Source organism: Falco punctatus (genome assembly GCF_963210335.1).
Source record: "Falco punctatus genome assembly, chromosome: Z".
Classification (NCBI taxonomy): domain Eukaryota; kingdom Metazoa; phylum Chordata; class Aves; order Falconiformes; family Falconidae; genus Falco; species Falco punctatus.
Genome location: NC_137586.1, coordinates 75,404,294 through 75,419,494, shown reverse-complemented (window position 1 = coordinate 75,419,494; position 15,201 = coordinate 75,404,294).

Sequence of the window (15,201 nt, the reverse complement as noted above, 5' to 3'; positions counted from 1 at the left end):
CCGGCCCGTGATCCCGCGGCGTGCTCTGTGGGTATAAACACGGCCTGTGCAAACTTCTGTAACGTACGTAACACATCCGTAAAATGTGCAGAAACACATAAACCGTGCAGACCCTGCTCCAACTGAGGCTGAGGTAATATTTTAGATAATGCACGTTTAAAGGAACAGTTTAGTATTTTACGTTTAATACCTTCATCTCAGCCTGTTTTTATAGAAAAACGTCAAAACATTTTCAAACGCCACCGGACTGGCAGGGTTCCCGCTTTACCCATCGCTTTACAGTCGGTTTGTACCCCCGAAGCAGCTGTGAGACCTGCGCGGGTGCTGGGCTTCCACCCCTCCCCCCCCCCCGGCAGAGCTGCCTCCGCTGGGAAATGCCAAAAAAGCTACAGTCCCCACGTTGCAAATCACAATATAACGGCCTGCCATGCCTAGGAGCAACAGACCAGCCCGGTAATACAGCTCCAAGGCTTCCGGGTGATTTAACATCTGAGTTCCTGAAGGGAAAAGCAAAGCTTCCCCGGCGCCGTCCCACACCGCCTCCCCCCACCGCCCCGCAGCTGCTGGGATGAGCTAGGCAAACCGCGCTGCAGGTTTGTGAGCAAGGTGGGAGCAGCTGGGACGGGGAAGCTGATCGGCTTGGTTGATGTCTGTATCCACACAGCACTGATGATCTCGGGTGGTTGATGGAATTGAATGTGTTCTCGGCGCTTTGACCTTCAGACGGTTGGAGCGAGTGAGTGGTTCAGGGTTAATTCCGGTTACACGCAGGTCGTGTGTCTTGCCGAGCGCCTCGTTAAGCACCGGCAAATCCTTTTGTTTAAGAAAAAGGGGTTTCACAAAGGAAGCGGCTCCGCAAGATCCGTGAGCTCACAGGATGCCATCACAAGCAATGAGCTCAGCAAAAACAGGGGAAAGGTCACTCCGGCAGGAGGGGATCGCGACCACCGACCCATTGACTCCTCAAGAAATCCCCCGGAACCAAAAGAAGTTGAGACAGAGCATACAGACTAATTAACATGAGAAAAGAGACAATTATTTGACAAATGGGAAACTGAGTACAGTCATGAAGGAGTTGGGTAACATGTAACCAATGAGGGCTGATGTCTTTGCATGCTAAACCGTATAGTGTAAAGTTTTGACAGTCGGAGAGTGAGGCATTTGTGGGTTACTGCCTTGCTTCCTATTTTGCACAAACTGTAATACAGAAACAAGGAATACGTCGAACTTGGGGTGTGAGTTGGCGCTGAGCCATGGGACAACAGAGCTGCGGCATAACATAAACTTAAGGTAACAGACCTAGAAAGGTGAGTACCTTGGGGGATTTTTTTGAAAAGTTGCATCCAAACGCTTCCTAGTTAAATAAGTAAATAGATAAATAAATATTTGCCAATGCATTTTCTGCCCACAGCGTCTCCTTGTACCTTAGCGGACTAAGAAATGGCATTTGATTCTCAATGCAGCCAGCCCCTGACCAAAACGTTTCAAAGAAAGAGCTTTTTTGTTCAATTCAATGTACTTAAAATCAGGAATTCAGGTCAGCGTAGCTTTCAGTCCTTGTGGTTTTACTGCCTTTGCTTTATACTTGGTTTTTCTCTCCTCTACGTATTTTTCTCTCAGATGTTAATCCCATGCAGACTAGCTTTACATCATCACAGCAAAACGGTAGCTGAAGTGGGGACAGTCATAACCTTTTATTTAATTTCGTCTCTGTGCCTTTTATCTCTATGCAGCTTGGCATTTCCTCCAGGAAAGGAAAACCCATTTCCTGCAAAGAACCCTTCTACTCTTCCACATACTTCATATGTACATTCTCTTCCGTATCTGCCTTAATTAACCATGCTTTAGATAAGCGTTCAAACTGATCTTTGCGCTGCTCTTTTATATACTGCATACCACATAGTGTTTGGGCCTGCCCTAAAATTGGGTTTAAAAGGGAAAATGAGATTGTAGTGCTAAAGATTAAAAGGCTGCGCTTCAGCATTGCAGGAGCGGGCTGGAAACTAGGACCATGCGTGGCAATCAGTTAGCTGAGGGGAATGTGCTCGAGCTTGTCTAGACAACAATTAACGTGATACAGAGCACAGGGGAGTGGGAGACGGATGGCGCCAAGGAAAGATAACACCTTGCTGTTAATTGCTGGCAGTTAACCACCAATCGGGGATTGCCTAGTATGCAAGGCTTAGCTTCAAGAACCAATCTGTTTAAAACGCGCAGCTTCTGAAAGTGTATATAAACTGGTGCTTCTGTACAATAAATTGACATTTGCTTGCATCAAGTTACGTTCCGTCTCTTCATTCGCCGCAAACTGGTGACCCCGACGTGATGCGTTTAAGGATCCGACGTGAAGGGCTCTCGAATCGCCTGACTGAGCGACTTGCAGCGAATCCCACAGAACTAAGAATCGAGCGCTGACAGGGAGCGGGAGCCGGCCTGAAACCCCTCCGGAGCTGCGGTGAGCTGTGGGAAATCCGTAACGGGGAATCGGGCTTCGTCCCCAGAAAGAGACGTATATGGACTCATGAAGGGTCTTCTAGTCAGATCAGGGAGTCCGTGCCTCAGTTTCCTCAAATGGTGACCCCTATGGTGGTGTTCCGAAGCCTTGGAAGAATAAGGACGGAAAAAAGACAGCTCGTGGAAGAGGGCTGCGTTCCGGAGGAGGCGGCTTGGCTGAACGATCGTCTGGCTGGCTGGACCAGGCGGACAACCTAAACCCCGAGGATAACACCTGTATTCATCGAGACAGGTGAGCAGCCAAGAAACTTTAGAGACTTTGAAAGAATGAAAGTGTGTACATACAGCAGCCAATTGTATGATGCTGCCGCGGAGGGGAACTCCGTGTCGGGAATGCATTTAGCACCTTGGTGGCGAATTCTGACTACTCTTTGCCAAGTGTGGACTAATTCTACTAACGGCGCTAAACCAGAGGAAGCTGTAAATTCCGCCAACAGTGTAAGCACTGAACTAGAGGAGGCTGTAAATTCCACCAACAGCGCGACTCAACACACTGTCAACGATGCCGATTCTGTCCACACCTCCTCTGCCCCCAAAGCTTCTGTCACTGATTGCAGCGACCCTCACAGCACAGGACCAAGCACGGGAACAGGACAACTCGGAAAATGATTTCATTGACACTGATAAACCTTTTGATCCAGGTCCTATAGATCTGGAAAAGGAGCTAGACCTTTCCCCCACCCCCTCGTCTCTCCCGATGCATTGATTGTATTTTGGGGAAGGTGAAAGGGGGTCTGAGGGATTGGTGGCAGGAATGCAAGTGGGAAGCGCTTAAGTGAGGGGGTTTGGGAGTCGCTATGGCATGGTCAGTATTTTGTCAGATCAACCTCGAGAGTGGCAGCCTGTGCAATACGAGGCTGTTAAAGAGTTAAGCAAAGCAGTGCAGGAAGGGAGGATTCATAATGAGAGAACAGCTAGGTATTGTGAAGGAGAATAGGAAAGATAAACATGGTTATCTAGTGTTTCATAGGTGTCTGCATGCTTGTAGTGATATATAGCTACGTAACTACATGAGTGATTTCTACCCTGAGCCTGGTGGAGCATACAGCTGCGGTTTGTGTCCGGGCTCAGAGATGTAAATAGGGGCTTCTCTGTTATGGTAAAAGTGTTTCTCTTTGCATAAAAAAAGAGGGAATGAAGGGAATGACCCCAGAGGTATGTTCAGAGAAGGCATGCTATGTTTCGAACTTTTTGACTGAACCAGTTCTTGTTTGGTGTGCCCTTCCACCTATATATAATGTTAATCCAAAAGAAGATGATACTGAATGTCGATAATTGTCTTTCTGTAGATGCTAATGTAGTAGGAGGCTATGATGGGAACGTATTGCAGTGGTTCTTACCTTACCCGGAGTAACAGCAGGGAAAGCATTAAAGAGTTAAATCACCTTGTTTGGTAGGCAGTTCAGAATGTGAGTCAAAATTGCCACTGCTTTTTGTTGTTGGTTCAAGGACGTGGCTGTGAGGATTTGGATGGTATGTGCTGCGTGGATTTTAGGTGCCCCATTGCAGCAACATGTTATCAAAATCTGAGAAAATGTCAGCCTTTTGGGCATCCATTCACTCAATTGGCAGTATTGTTTGTTTGCTATTACCTTGGTTGCTGTCATGTTTGCAAGGGCCCTGCAGAACATGGCAAACCTGGTACCAGCTGTTCAAAAACAAAAAGGGGAAATTGTAAAATTGCACGGAACAGAGACAGTGGGTTATTTTGACATTGATAATATGCCTTAGTTGCTTTTTTATTTGTTCTATTACTTGTTTTTACTCGTTCGGTTCCAAAGGTTCTTTTTGTGCAACAGGAAGGGGGAGATGCAGGAGAGGGCTGGAAACTAGGACCATGCATGGCAATCAGTTAGCTGAGGGGAATGTGCTCGAGCTTGTCTGGACAACAATTAACATGATACAGAGCATAGGGGAGTTGGGGACAGATGGCGCCAAGGAAAGGTAACACCTTGCTGTTAATTGATGGCAGTTAACCACCAATCAGGGATTGCCTAGGATGCAAGGCTTAGCTTCAAGAACCAATCTGTTTAAAACGCGCAGCTTCTGAACTGGTGCTTCTGTACAATAAATTGACATTTGCTTGCATCAAGCTACGTTCCGTATAGCTGTGTAGCTTTCCCCACAGTCTGCAAACTCAAGACATAAAGATTGCCCTCCTCCTCTCCACTACTGATCACTCTGATTTTATGTAACTCCTGACAGCCCGTTTCCTCGGGGCACTAAGACTTTCTCCCCTCCAGCAGAAGGAACTACCGCCCCCCTTGCTGATTTTAACAGATTAACTGTTATGTCCTTGTGAATTGTTATGCGCTGACAATACAGCAGATGTGGGGAAAAAATACAAGAATAAATCTGAGTGCTAAGGAGAGAGAGGGAATATTAATATTTGAGATGCTTTTGTGAAGAAACTGGGAGAGCCAGCCAATCTAATGTCAGTGATGAGCAACTGCGGGGGATGTCCTGCAGCAATTTGCGGTTATTTAGAGTCTACCAGGAATGTGACAACTAGGGCCGCTTTTTCTTGAAACTGGCATGTTCAGCCACAGTCCTTCACTTGCAATTCATGTAAGAGAGTTGAGCGTGTATTTCATTCAGTACTACAGCTGGTTAAGAATTTGTATGACTGAAGCAGAGTTTCTTGGAAAAGAAGTGCACTTGTTTTAGCATGAACAGAAGGGAGACTGATTTGAAGAGAAACATTAAAGACAGAGAGGAAATGAGTAAATTATGTTTTGTGTGTAAGGAACAGCCTGCACAGGAGATATTTAACCTCATAGTGTTAGTGTGCTAAGGCTGTGACCACAAAAGGACACTGACTGATTATCCTTCTGTAAACAAGGCTTGCACAGCCTTGTGACCAGTGTACTGAACACCACCCATTACCAGTTACTCGCTATTCCAAATCAAAAGTACCTACAAAACCTCAGAGTAGTGGCATATACCAAAGGTTGTTATGAAAGCTGAACCCGTTGGCTTGAAATGCTCTTCAGTAAGGCAGGATGTTGAGACAGTGTCGTAAACTGTTCTCACATTACCCAGATGTATCCGGACAGGCAGCAGATATGTGGTTATGGGCACACCCAGCATGGTACCTAAAATGATCTTCACCAAACAGCTTTCAAGAGGAAAGGCCGTAAGGGAGATGGTGTGATAGCTGATCTATCTAAAGCCTGTTAGTGAAACTCACTGAGATTGTGGCTAATAGAAGGCTCTGCCCTGCAGAGCAGAGAGAAATCCTCTCTTTTGCCAGAAAGGTTATGTGCCCTGGAGTCTGCTGAGGAAATACCAGAACACAGATTTATCCCAAAGATGCGAACAGAAGAGCTTTGGCCAGTTAGTTCCTGATGCTGTCAGTGCCAGATAGAGAAGGGGACTGCAAGTTGCATACACTAGGAAAGAGGTTGGACAAATGGCTTTGAGGACTGAGCCTCACAAGAAGCAGCTAGCTAAGATAATAAGCTAGGAAAATGCCATCATCAGGCAACCACTGTGAATGGGCACAGCAAAATCTTATGCACAACACTCACAGCAGACTAACTACCCTAATGGAGCTAACCAGACCCCAAATTAAATGCAGCAAAGCCCTTGCCATAAATGAATCTATGGGGAAAGTGTATTTTTGTGTCAGCACACAAGTGAGCTTGTCATTTGCTAAGTTGTGAACTGGAATCACAGCAGTTGCTTCATGATGACCCAGTGCGAGTTACCATAGAAAAGGGCATATGAAACATAACCCTCGGTGTATCCTGTGGTAGCTTGCATATATGCTTGGAGCCTGCTAGGTCAGATCATGTAGTTGACAGGAAAGGTAGGGAAAGTCTTAAAAAAGGAGAGAGAGGAAAAAAAAAAAAAAGGGAAGATGCATGTTAGTAGAACATACTTCCAAATAAAATTCCCAGATCCTGTCATATGTGCAGGTCTTTGGCTTCAAAGCAAATGTAGCTCTTTCCTTAGAAAAACAACTACAGTAAATAAATAGGATGAAGAGCTTAGACTGAACTTCCTAACCCCCTTAATTTCCTGATACAGTGGCTACAGGCTCCAAGATGATTCTATCTTATTCTGCTGTTTTGATCATTGGTAATTTGAAGCAAAACCAGAAACATTAATGTCTTTAAGACATCCCTTTCTTATTGGCTGATTTGTGTAAGACGCACTTCCATGTTGCCAAAGTGTGACAAGCAATAGGAAAATTAATTTTTAATTCTGACCACCTTTGAAGCACAAAGCTTCAGTCCTTGCACAAAATTTGGTTGATTAAGGTTTGTTATAGTATCCCATCCTTTTGGCATGACTTTGTCTTTACCATATTGTGGCTAAGGATGTGCTGCAAAAATAGGATAATCTTTGTATTTCTCTCACAAACGTTGTTTGTGATGTTGTTTCTGTGGGCATGAGGTGGAATGAAAAGGTGATGCTGCAGTGTGCTATGCTAGGTACACATTTATTAGGGACACCAGTGGAACTGTATTTAATAACATCAGGGAACTGTACCTAATATCAACCCAATGCAGTGTATACATCAGATGACACAGAAATGTATCACTCTACAGCATCCTTGATATATCCAACAATTGCTGTTTATATTATTTAAGGTGGTATAATTTTCTTGACAGAAAGCTGCCTAAAGACAATGAACACACCTAAAACTGTAGCCAAAGCATTTGGACTAGTGGGTTCTTGCTCTACGGTAAAAATAAATTGTACTACTTTTAACTAAAATTGGTTAAGTTCATCTTACAGCATACTAGAATACTTACTACACACACCTGGGAAGGGAGATACAAATTATATTTTGTCCAGTTGTAAGAATGAAATTTCATTGTCATCTGACCAGAACTGACTTGAATAGAAATGTTTAGGTGGATTTTATATTCTGCACAGAAATGCTCACTTACTTTGTTTTGTCATGTTGCTTCCCTAGTTGTCTTCCTTTTGTAGAGAAACACTTGATGCTGTAAGCTAAATGGAGAATGTAAGTGTGAATGCAAACGATGATTACGTGAATTTTATTAACGGAAATGAGTCTGTAAAACATGCCTTACCTACTTCCCCTTCCTGTTTGGTAACTTTAGAAACAGCTCCTCGCCACCCCCCACCCCCCCACCCCCACTCCCGCTTGCTTTTCCCAAATATAAGCTTTGCATGTGATATAACTATCTAGTTGCAACAGTAGCCTTTGCACAGCTCAGTAAGTCCTAGATAAGATCTTCTGTAGTAAGCCGAAGACTTTTCACCCACACCACTCACACTGGAAGCACCTGAAGAACCAGACAGCCAGGAGATTTACAAAAAGGTAAATACTGGAAGCAGCTCAATTAGAAGTCAAGACCATAGGGAAGATAAGTGTGCTGTCACTCTCTTGCTCACTCTTAACACCCAGAACATCATGGCAGAAGATCTAAAGAAAGAAGGAATGAAAAACTCCAGTCAGTGAGTAATCCAGACTGAGAAGTCTCAACAGGGATTACTAGCTATTGCCGTGCTGCCCCACTGGCCGGTTGCAATAATGATTATGAGAAATAAAAAGCCCAGAAAATGGAGCAGGAGCTTGAGTGTTTTCTGTTTTTGTTGACGGGCAGCATACCTGCTTAACTTGCTCTCTGTGTGTGAAGAGTTCCTATGTGCAAATGATTCTGGCAACAGTGCTATGAAGAGTTCCCTGAAAATGAGCCTATGTCTGCTATCCATACCAGTAGATGTGCTTAAATTTTAAAGAGCTACTCTTCAGAAATTGCTTTGTGTCTTGGTAAGCTCTATACTGTTGCACTGAGACTAGAAAAGGAAAACGAGATTTATCAGAAAGTATTGATTACTCAGCAGTGAAAATCACATAATTTACAAACTTAACTCGAGATAAATCACTCTCATCTTTATACTAGCCAATGTAGCTCTAGTAATTATAGCTGGTTATCCTTTTAGGTCATGGACTAGGCATGGACTTTTATGTCCTTCTTGAAGTAAGGCCAATGCCCAAGGCCCCCTAGTTGGCCTCCCAGGACTTGTCTAAACTGAAACATTCAAAATCATTAATTTGAATGAATTAAAAATATGAACTAAAAGTGAACCATTTTCATCTCTGTGTTGCATCCTGTACAGACACTACTATGTAGAATGAAAAAAGGTTAACCTTTATTTTGCTGCTCTCACTTCCAAAGACCATTCAGATGAACTGACTTAAAACCTCTTAAATTTTAAGGATTGCTGTCCCTTAGAGATTTGAAGCAGGTTTAAAATAGACATTTTTTGATACAAGTTTACTGGGAGTCTTTGTACAATGAAAACTTCCCAGCTAGAAAGGCCATTTCTCTCATGCCAGCAGCTGACCTTTAATTCCAGAAGTACACACCTAAAATATGCAGTGAAAGAGAGCAGAGAAATTACTAATGATCTGTGCTTCTCACACAGACGCAGAATTTGTTAGTGAAATTGGCCCCGCAACCATACAAAATAACTTTACTCCATTCTGCAAGGGAAAATTAAAAGCTTTCCAACAGTCCCAGACTGCTGCCTGACCCTCAGTTTGGAAATCTTGCATTTTGCCTCTTCACCCCATTCTATTTTTTTAGCACCTGCAAAAAGTACACTGTACCAGACTATTCTTCTACGTTGCAACACAGAGCAAGGAACGGAGAGCCAATGTATTTTTAACAGATAGTTTGGATAGCTACTTGACTTTGTCCCTTTATGAAATTCTTGGCCTGCAAGTCAGTGTTGGAGCAGGACTTGGGAGGAAGCTAGATCACCACAGCATATACAACTGAACTGGTAGGGATACATCCATTTTTCTGAGTTTTTCTGAGTGTGATCCTTCTGAAACTCGGCCATCATTTAACACATCACCATGCTAGCTCACACTGTTGGGTTTTTTTGTTTGGTTTGGTTTTTTTTTTGCTGTGAACAGCCCTACATAATGATTTGATCAGAGAAGCAAAGGAAGCATAGAAAGGCTTTGCACGTGTGCCCGTGCGCAGTACTCTCTAAAAAGAACTGGACTACTCTAAGTGTGTTTCTGTCATTTTCAGTTGTGTGCAGCTTAGCTAGAAGACACCACAGAACAGTATTTAATAATGTATCTGCAAAATAGAGGTTTTCACCTCCATCATTAACTGGATTGCTTGTGGCTGCACAGTTTGGTCGAGCACCTTCATGCCTAAATAAAAGCCATGGCTGGGTGCATTGTACCTTCTCTGGTGCCACTACTAGGTCATATTGTTCCAGTGAAACTAGTGTCTTGGATTCCATTGCCGATAACACTTGAGATGTTGGAGTAGCCAAAAGGATATCATCCATATAATGATAACAGTACCCTGCTGAATATTTTTCCCTAATTGGGCTCAAAGCCTGAGCAACAAACCATTGACAAATGGTGGGTGAATTTTTCATTCCTTGCGGAAGCACTTTCCAGTGATACCTTTGTGTTGGTTCAGCATGATTAATTGATGGAACTGTAAAAGCAAAGTTTTCCATATCATCCACATCTAATGGAATTGTAAAAAGACAGTCCTTTAGGTCCATCACGACAATTTCCCATAGCATGGGGATCATTGTAGGTGAGGGCAATCCTGGTTGTAGTGCTCCCATTGTTGCCATCACCTCACTGATCCGATGCAAATCATGCAGTAATTGGCATTTTCCTTTTCTTAATTACAAACGCTGGGGTGTTCCATGGGCTATGAGATGGTTCATATGACCTGCAGCTAATTGTTCTGCTACCAAATTTCACAGGGCTACAAGTTTTTCATAATCGAGGGGCCACTGATCCACCCAGACCGGCTTTTCCGTTAACCATTTCAAAGCCATATAGGGTCTTTTCACACCCTGCAGCACAGTGACCCCTACTGAAAATCCATAGTTATCTGAACCCCCCACTGTGACAGTCTCTTCCCTGTAAATTTAGAGGGGCCACAGCCACATAAGGTCAAACAGTAGCCTTTTGTCCTTCTGGGTTGGTGATAAGTACTGGTTTCACTGCTATGAGAACGTTGGCGATTCCTCCCAGGCCTGCAACTCCTTGAGTGGTGGAGACTACAGGCCAAGAGGAAGGCTAGTCTCACTGAGAAATAATAGTGACATGTGCACTTGTATCCAATAGTCTAATTACCTTCAGCAACGCCGGTGATGGCTGATCTGTAGACAGTGCACACAGCATTTGTGCCCAACTCTCAGACAGTGTTTGCATCCAAAACACTTGCGGTTGTCCAGTGGATCCAAACCCTCCAGTGCCCCGGGTGACCTTTCAGTCCTAGGAACACAACTCATGAAAGGTACAAGTTGAGCAATATGAGTGCCTTTCTCTGCCATAACAGGTGGAGTGGGTGTTGAGACCATAGCATAGATTTGTCCCTCACAGTGAGCATCAATGACTCCTGCATGTACCATAAATCCTTGTACAGTAGCACTTGACTGTCCAATTAATAATGCACTTAGTCCTTTCCCAATAGGTCCCCAAGCATCCAAGGGGACTTTATGTACCCTGTGCATTGTTATGTGCATATTATATGCATGTTGGCAGCAGATACATCCATGCCAGCTGATCCCCTGGTTTTCCCAGATAACCGGTCATAAAGGCACGTGTTTGAGGATAGCCGAGAAATGGATTGTTTGCTGATGTGGCAGGCACTTGTGTCTGCGCACGCCCCCTCCTGCTTTTCTTTCTGTTTCCCTGTGGCAAGGGCTGACCATTTAAGTGAAATTTAGACCGACACTGCTTTGCAAAATGACTGTTTTTTTCCACATTTATGACATGTAATCACTGCTGCTCCTGCCGCTGCAGCCGTGACACCCTTTTTACTTTTATTAGAACATGCTACTTTAATGTGCCCACACTGGCCGCAACTAAAGCATTTCTGGTCTTTTGTTTTCAAAGCAGCCATGGCCGTGTCCAGGGCCACCATTTTATGCTCTACAGATCCCACTCTGGCACAAGCCTGTATCATCGTGTCCAGGGTGGAGTCCCCTGGCAACGCCTCAATAATTTTTTGGCAATTGGCATTTGCACTGTCTCTCGCAAACTGAGTTACTAACATAGTTCTTAAATTCCCGTCAAATACTTGTCTTTCCACTGCAGCTTGCAACTTTTTGAAACTGCAGAAACGGTTCTCTAGCTCCCTGTCGAATCGTGGTATATTTGGCTCTAGGTTCAGCTAATTCAGCTGCCCATATTAGTGCTTCAATACCCACAGCCTTAACCTGTGCTAAAATCAACAGGTGCCACTGTGCCTGATGTTGTGGATTAGAAAATGTTCTGTTCCTGTTAGCATATCCGAACCTTTACCAAAGTGCACATCATCTTGCGGAAACTGTAAATTTTTAAGTGCTTGGGCATCAGCCTTCTGCGACCACATCATTTTAAAAAAGCACATTGCTCTGGTTGAAACATTATCTGCATTAACATAGCAATATCATAAGGTGTCATTTCTTCCATAGTTAATAGTCTAATTAATTGCATAGTCGCTGGAGAATTTGGACCATATTGTGCCACACATTTTTGCAAATCTTGGATTACCTTCCATGAATACATTTTGTGCTCATCCATTATCCCTTGCACTGGGTCCCCCCTCACAGTGGGAAATGCCATTGCCATAGAAGGATCAGCAGTGGGCTCTGACATTGGGGTGTCTGTCGCCTCAGATAAATCCCAATTCCCTTCCTGAGAAGCCCACGCTTTTACCTTCTGCCAAAAAGATAGAGGATTATGTGGACAAACAGTAATATGTGCAGGAGGCAAATCCCATGACTGCAACATCTTTCTACAAGAGGGACCCCCAAGAGGTTTCTCCAATTGTTGTTCCACTTTCCGGCCGTGCTCATTCTTTTTCTCCCCACCCCTATTCATCAGATTATCCCAACCATCATGTCCTTCATCTAGGAGTGGGGGATACTTAATTTTTCCTTCATCTGAAGGAGGAGATGGTGGAGCCGATGGCTCAGCTGGAGCTCAATTATTGATGTCAACTGAGAGCACTAGTTCCAGCTCACTTAACAGCTCTGCAGGTGTTTTATAAGTTCTATCACGAGCTTCCAAAGAGCATTTTGGTACATCTCATCATAGAGTCCTTCCAAAGCTTCACCGTCCTTTGTGGCTCATGGGTTTTAGGGTATACTCTGGAATCAACAATCTTTTCTCCTTTTGACATTACATTCCCCATTGTCTCCTTAGTGTCCATAATTTGTACATTCCCCTGAGTCTGTTCCTCTGAAAGAAGTGGCACGGGGAGCACAAAACTTTGCGTGGTATTAGAAGCAGAGGCAGTGCTCTCTGCCTGATCTCACTGTGCTTTGAAGTCCTTCAGAGTTTCATACAGCAGATGCCACATCGTTAAAAGTGCTGCAGCTCTTTGCCCCCCAGTGTGGCACAGTCAAACAATTTATCACCTAACTCTTTCCAAACAGAAACACTAAAAGAAGTTACGGTATTTGCCCCATATCCTTGTTCTTTACTTCATAGGAGCATTTTTTGCAATAACTCCTCCAACTTAACTCCTCATTTTTGCAAAATCATTCTGCACATAGCAATGATCGTAGTCTCTTCCTTACTAAATGAAGTACCCATGTTCCCAGTAGCTCACCTTGTCCAGGTGTCCCTTCCAAAGCCGGCTCCAGCAGCTCTGCCCGCCGCTCTGCTGTGCAGAGCTCCGTCCCCGCGGTCCACCCGCCGCCTGTGCAGTGCCATTGCTGTGATCACGTCTGGGTCACCAGGTGACACTGCTGAGACGGACACGCCACACAAGGAATTGTGCACAAAAGCCAAAAGACCAAAAGGTCGTTTGTTGTTCTCACAAGCCTTTTTATATCTTTCTTAAGAATGTGTATCCATACATGATTGGTTCACTCAAAGACCACTAGTTCATGACTGGATGACCTTTTCTTTGCTATATCTTTGATACACTTCTTCTACTTGTGCATCTAGCAGTTCCTTAATCTTGTTAACTCGGCTCTTCCCAGGACATTCCAGACTTCTCATGTATACACGGGTATCTGCTGAAGGTTAATGTTAAGCTTGCATTTCAATCCCTTGGACCAGCCGAGGTTTCCCACAGATAATCGGTACATGTAGCTCAAAATTAATCCTCACACCCTTGCTTTTTTGTGAAAGCATGAAGCAGTAAGACTGCTGGGTGGGAGGGAAGCTAAGGAATCGGGAGGAGGCAAGGAATGTCAGACAGGAGCTAAGGATATTTTGACAGTAATGAATAAGGCACAAATGACAACTTTGCAGAAACCAGGCTTCTCAATTCAGCAGCCCCTAGGACTATGAATTTCTGCTCTGCGGCTTTCCATATTGTGTAAGCATCTAAACATCACCCGCCTACCTTGTCCTGCTTCTAACACTCATGTTCATGAAAAGCAGGAGCTGTACCTGATCTCGAGTGAAGCAAAAGAAAACATTACCTCCATTTCCTTGCACAATGCTCAGTGCTGTGGGAGCTGTGTTCAGTGGATGGCAGAGGGGAAGGCTGCTTTGGCAGCAGGAAACACTCGGATCTGAATGGCTGACCTGAACCTCCCCTACTTAGATATGATTCTCACCACAGGTTTTTTTCTGATTATAAAGTATTGTACTGTTACTGTACAGGCTGAATAACTTCAGAAGTAACTATTTCTTCTGAGCATTTCAGGTTGCAGTTAGGTTACTGCATGAGTGGTGGTGTGCCCACATGTTGAACCCTGCTTTCTAGACCCCTCCCTGCTTGCTGACATAGTCATCTGGTGTGGAGAACTGAGAAGATGAAGTAAGCCAGCTAAGAAATAATCCATCATATGAAAACGTTTATTTTTCAGCCAGATCCATCTCCTTTATGCTGGCACACAGTGGAAGACAGCACTGTGATAAGAACGAGTAGTCAGGGATGACAGACTGTTTAAACTCTGCCATGGCCCCCAAATCACTTGTGACTTTTCTCAGTCTTTCAGGTTTAACAGAAGCTGTTCTAGAAGTAAGTGTTTAAGGAGGAAAGTCAAGTGTTCCCTGAAAAGCAGGTGTGTAAGCTACATGGGAGCAGAGAAAACTATGCAGAAAGGCTGCTCACAAAATTAGTTACCTAAATATCAGTTCCTGAAGAAAAGGCCTTCTGGTCCATTCCTGTTATTTTATTACCACCAAATTGTTCTGCTGGCTGAAACCCCATCTGGAAGGCAATAATACTGGGTGCAATGTGACATGTGTTTCTGCTGATATCTCAGTAGTCACTCTCCCACGCACATGCTGACAGAGAAACGGAAAAAAAAACAGTTTGTTTCTCACAAATTCTGCAACTCTGATCCTGAGAAGAACATGCTAATGGACCTCCCAAGAATCTATAATCTCTTTCCCACCTTGGATCCTCTTATATACCCTTTTGCCTTTGTTCTATTCCAGGATCTATTGTGTTTCCAGTGCATCAGTGTTTGCAGGCATGAGAGCATTTAAGTGGAAGGTCAATTATGAATCACTGTCATTAAAAACTGGTAGAAAAAGAAGTGGTCAGCAAAGAGGGATTTTGGAAAGGAAGTCACCTGAGAAACTTCTACTGAATGTTATTTTCAAGAGTAAGTAACATGCATCTAGCTAAGCCTGTGGACTTTCCAGCATGCCTGTTCTTCTGCTAGGAGAGCAAGTCACTCAAGGAACCCAAATGTAGTGCTTGACTATGTTATCGTTATGAGCATTACCGTTCCTCTGGGGTTTTCTCCCCTTTATCC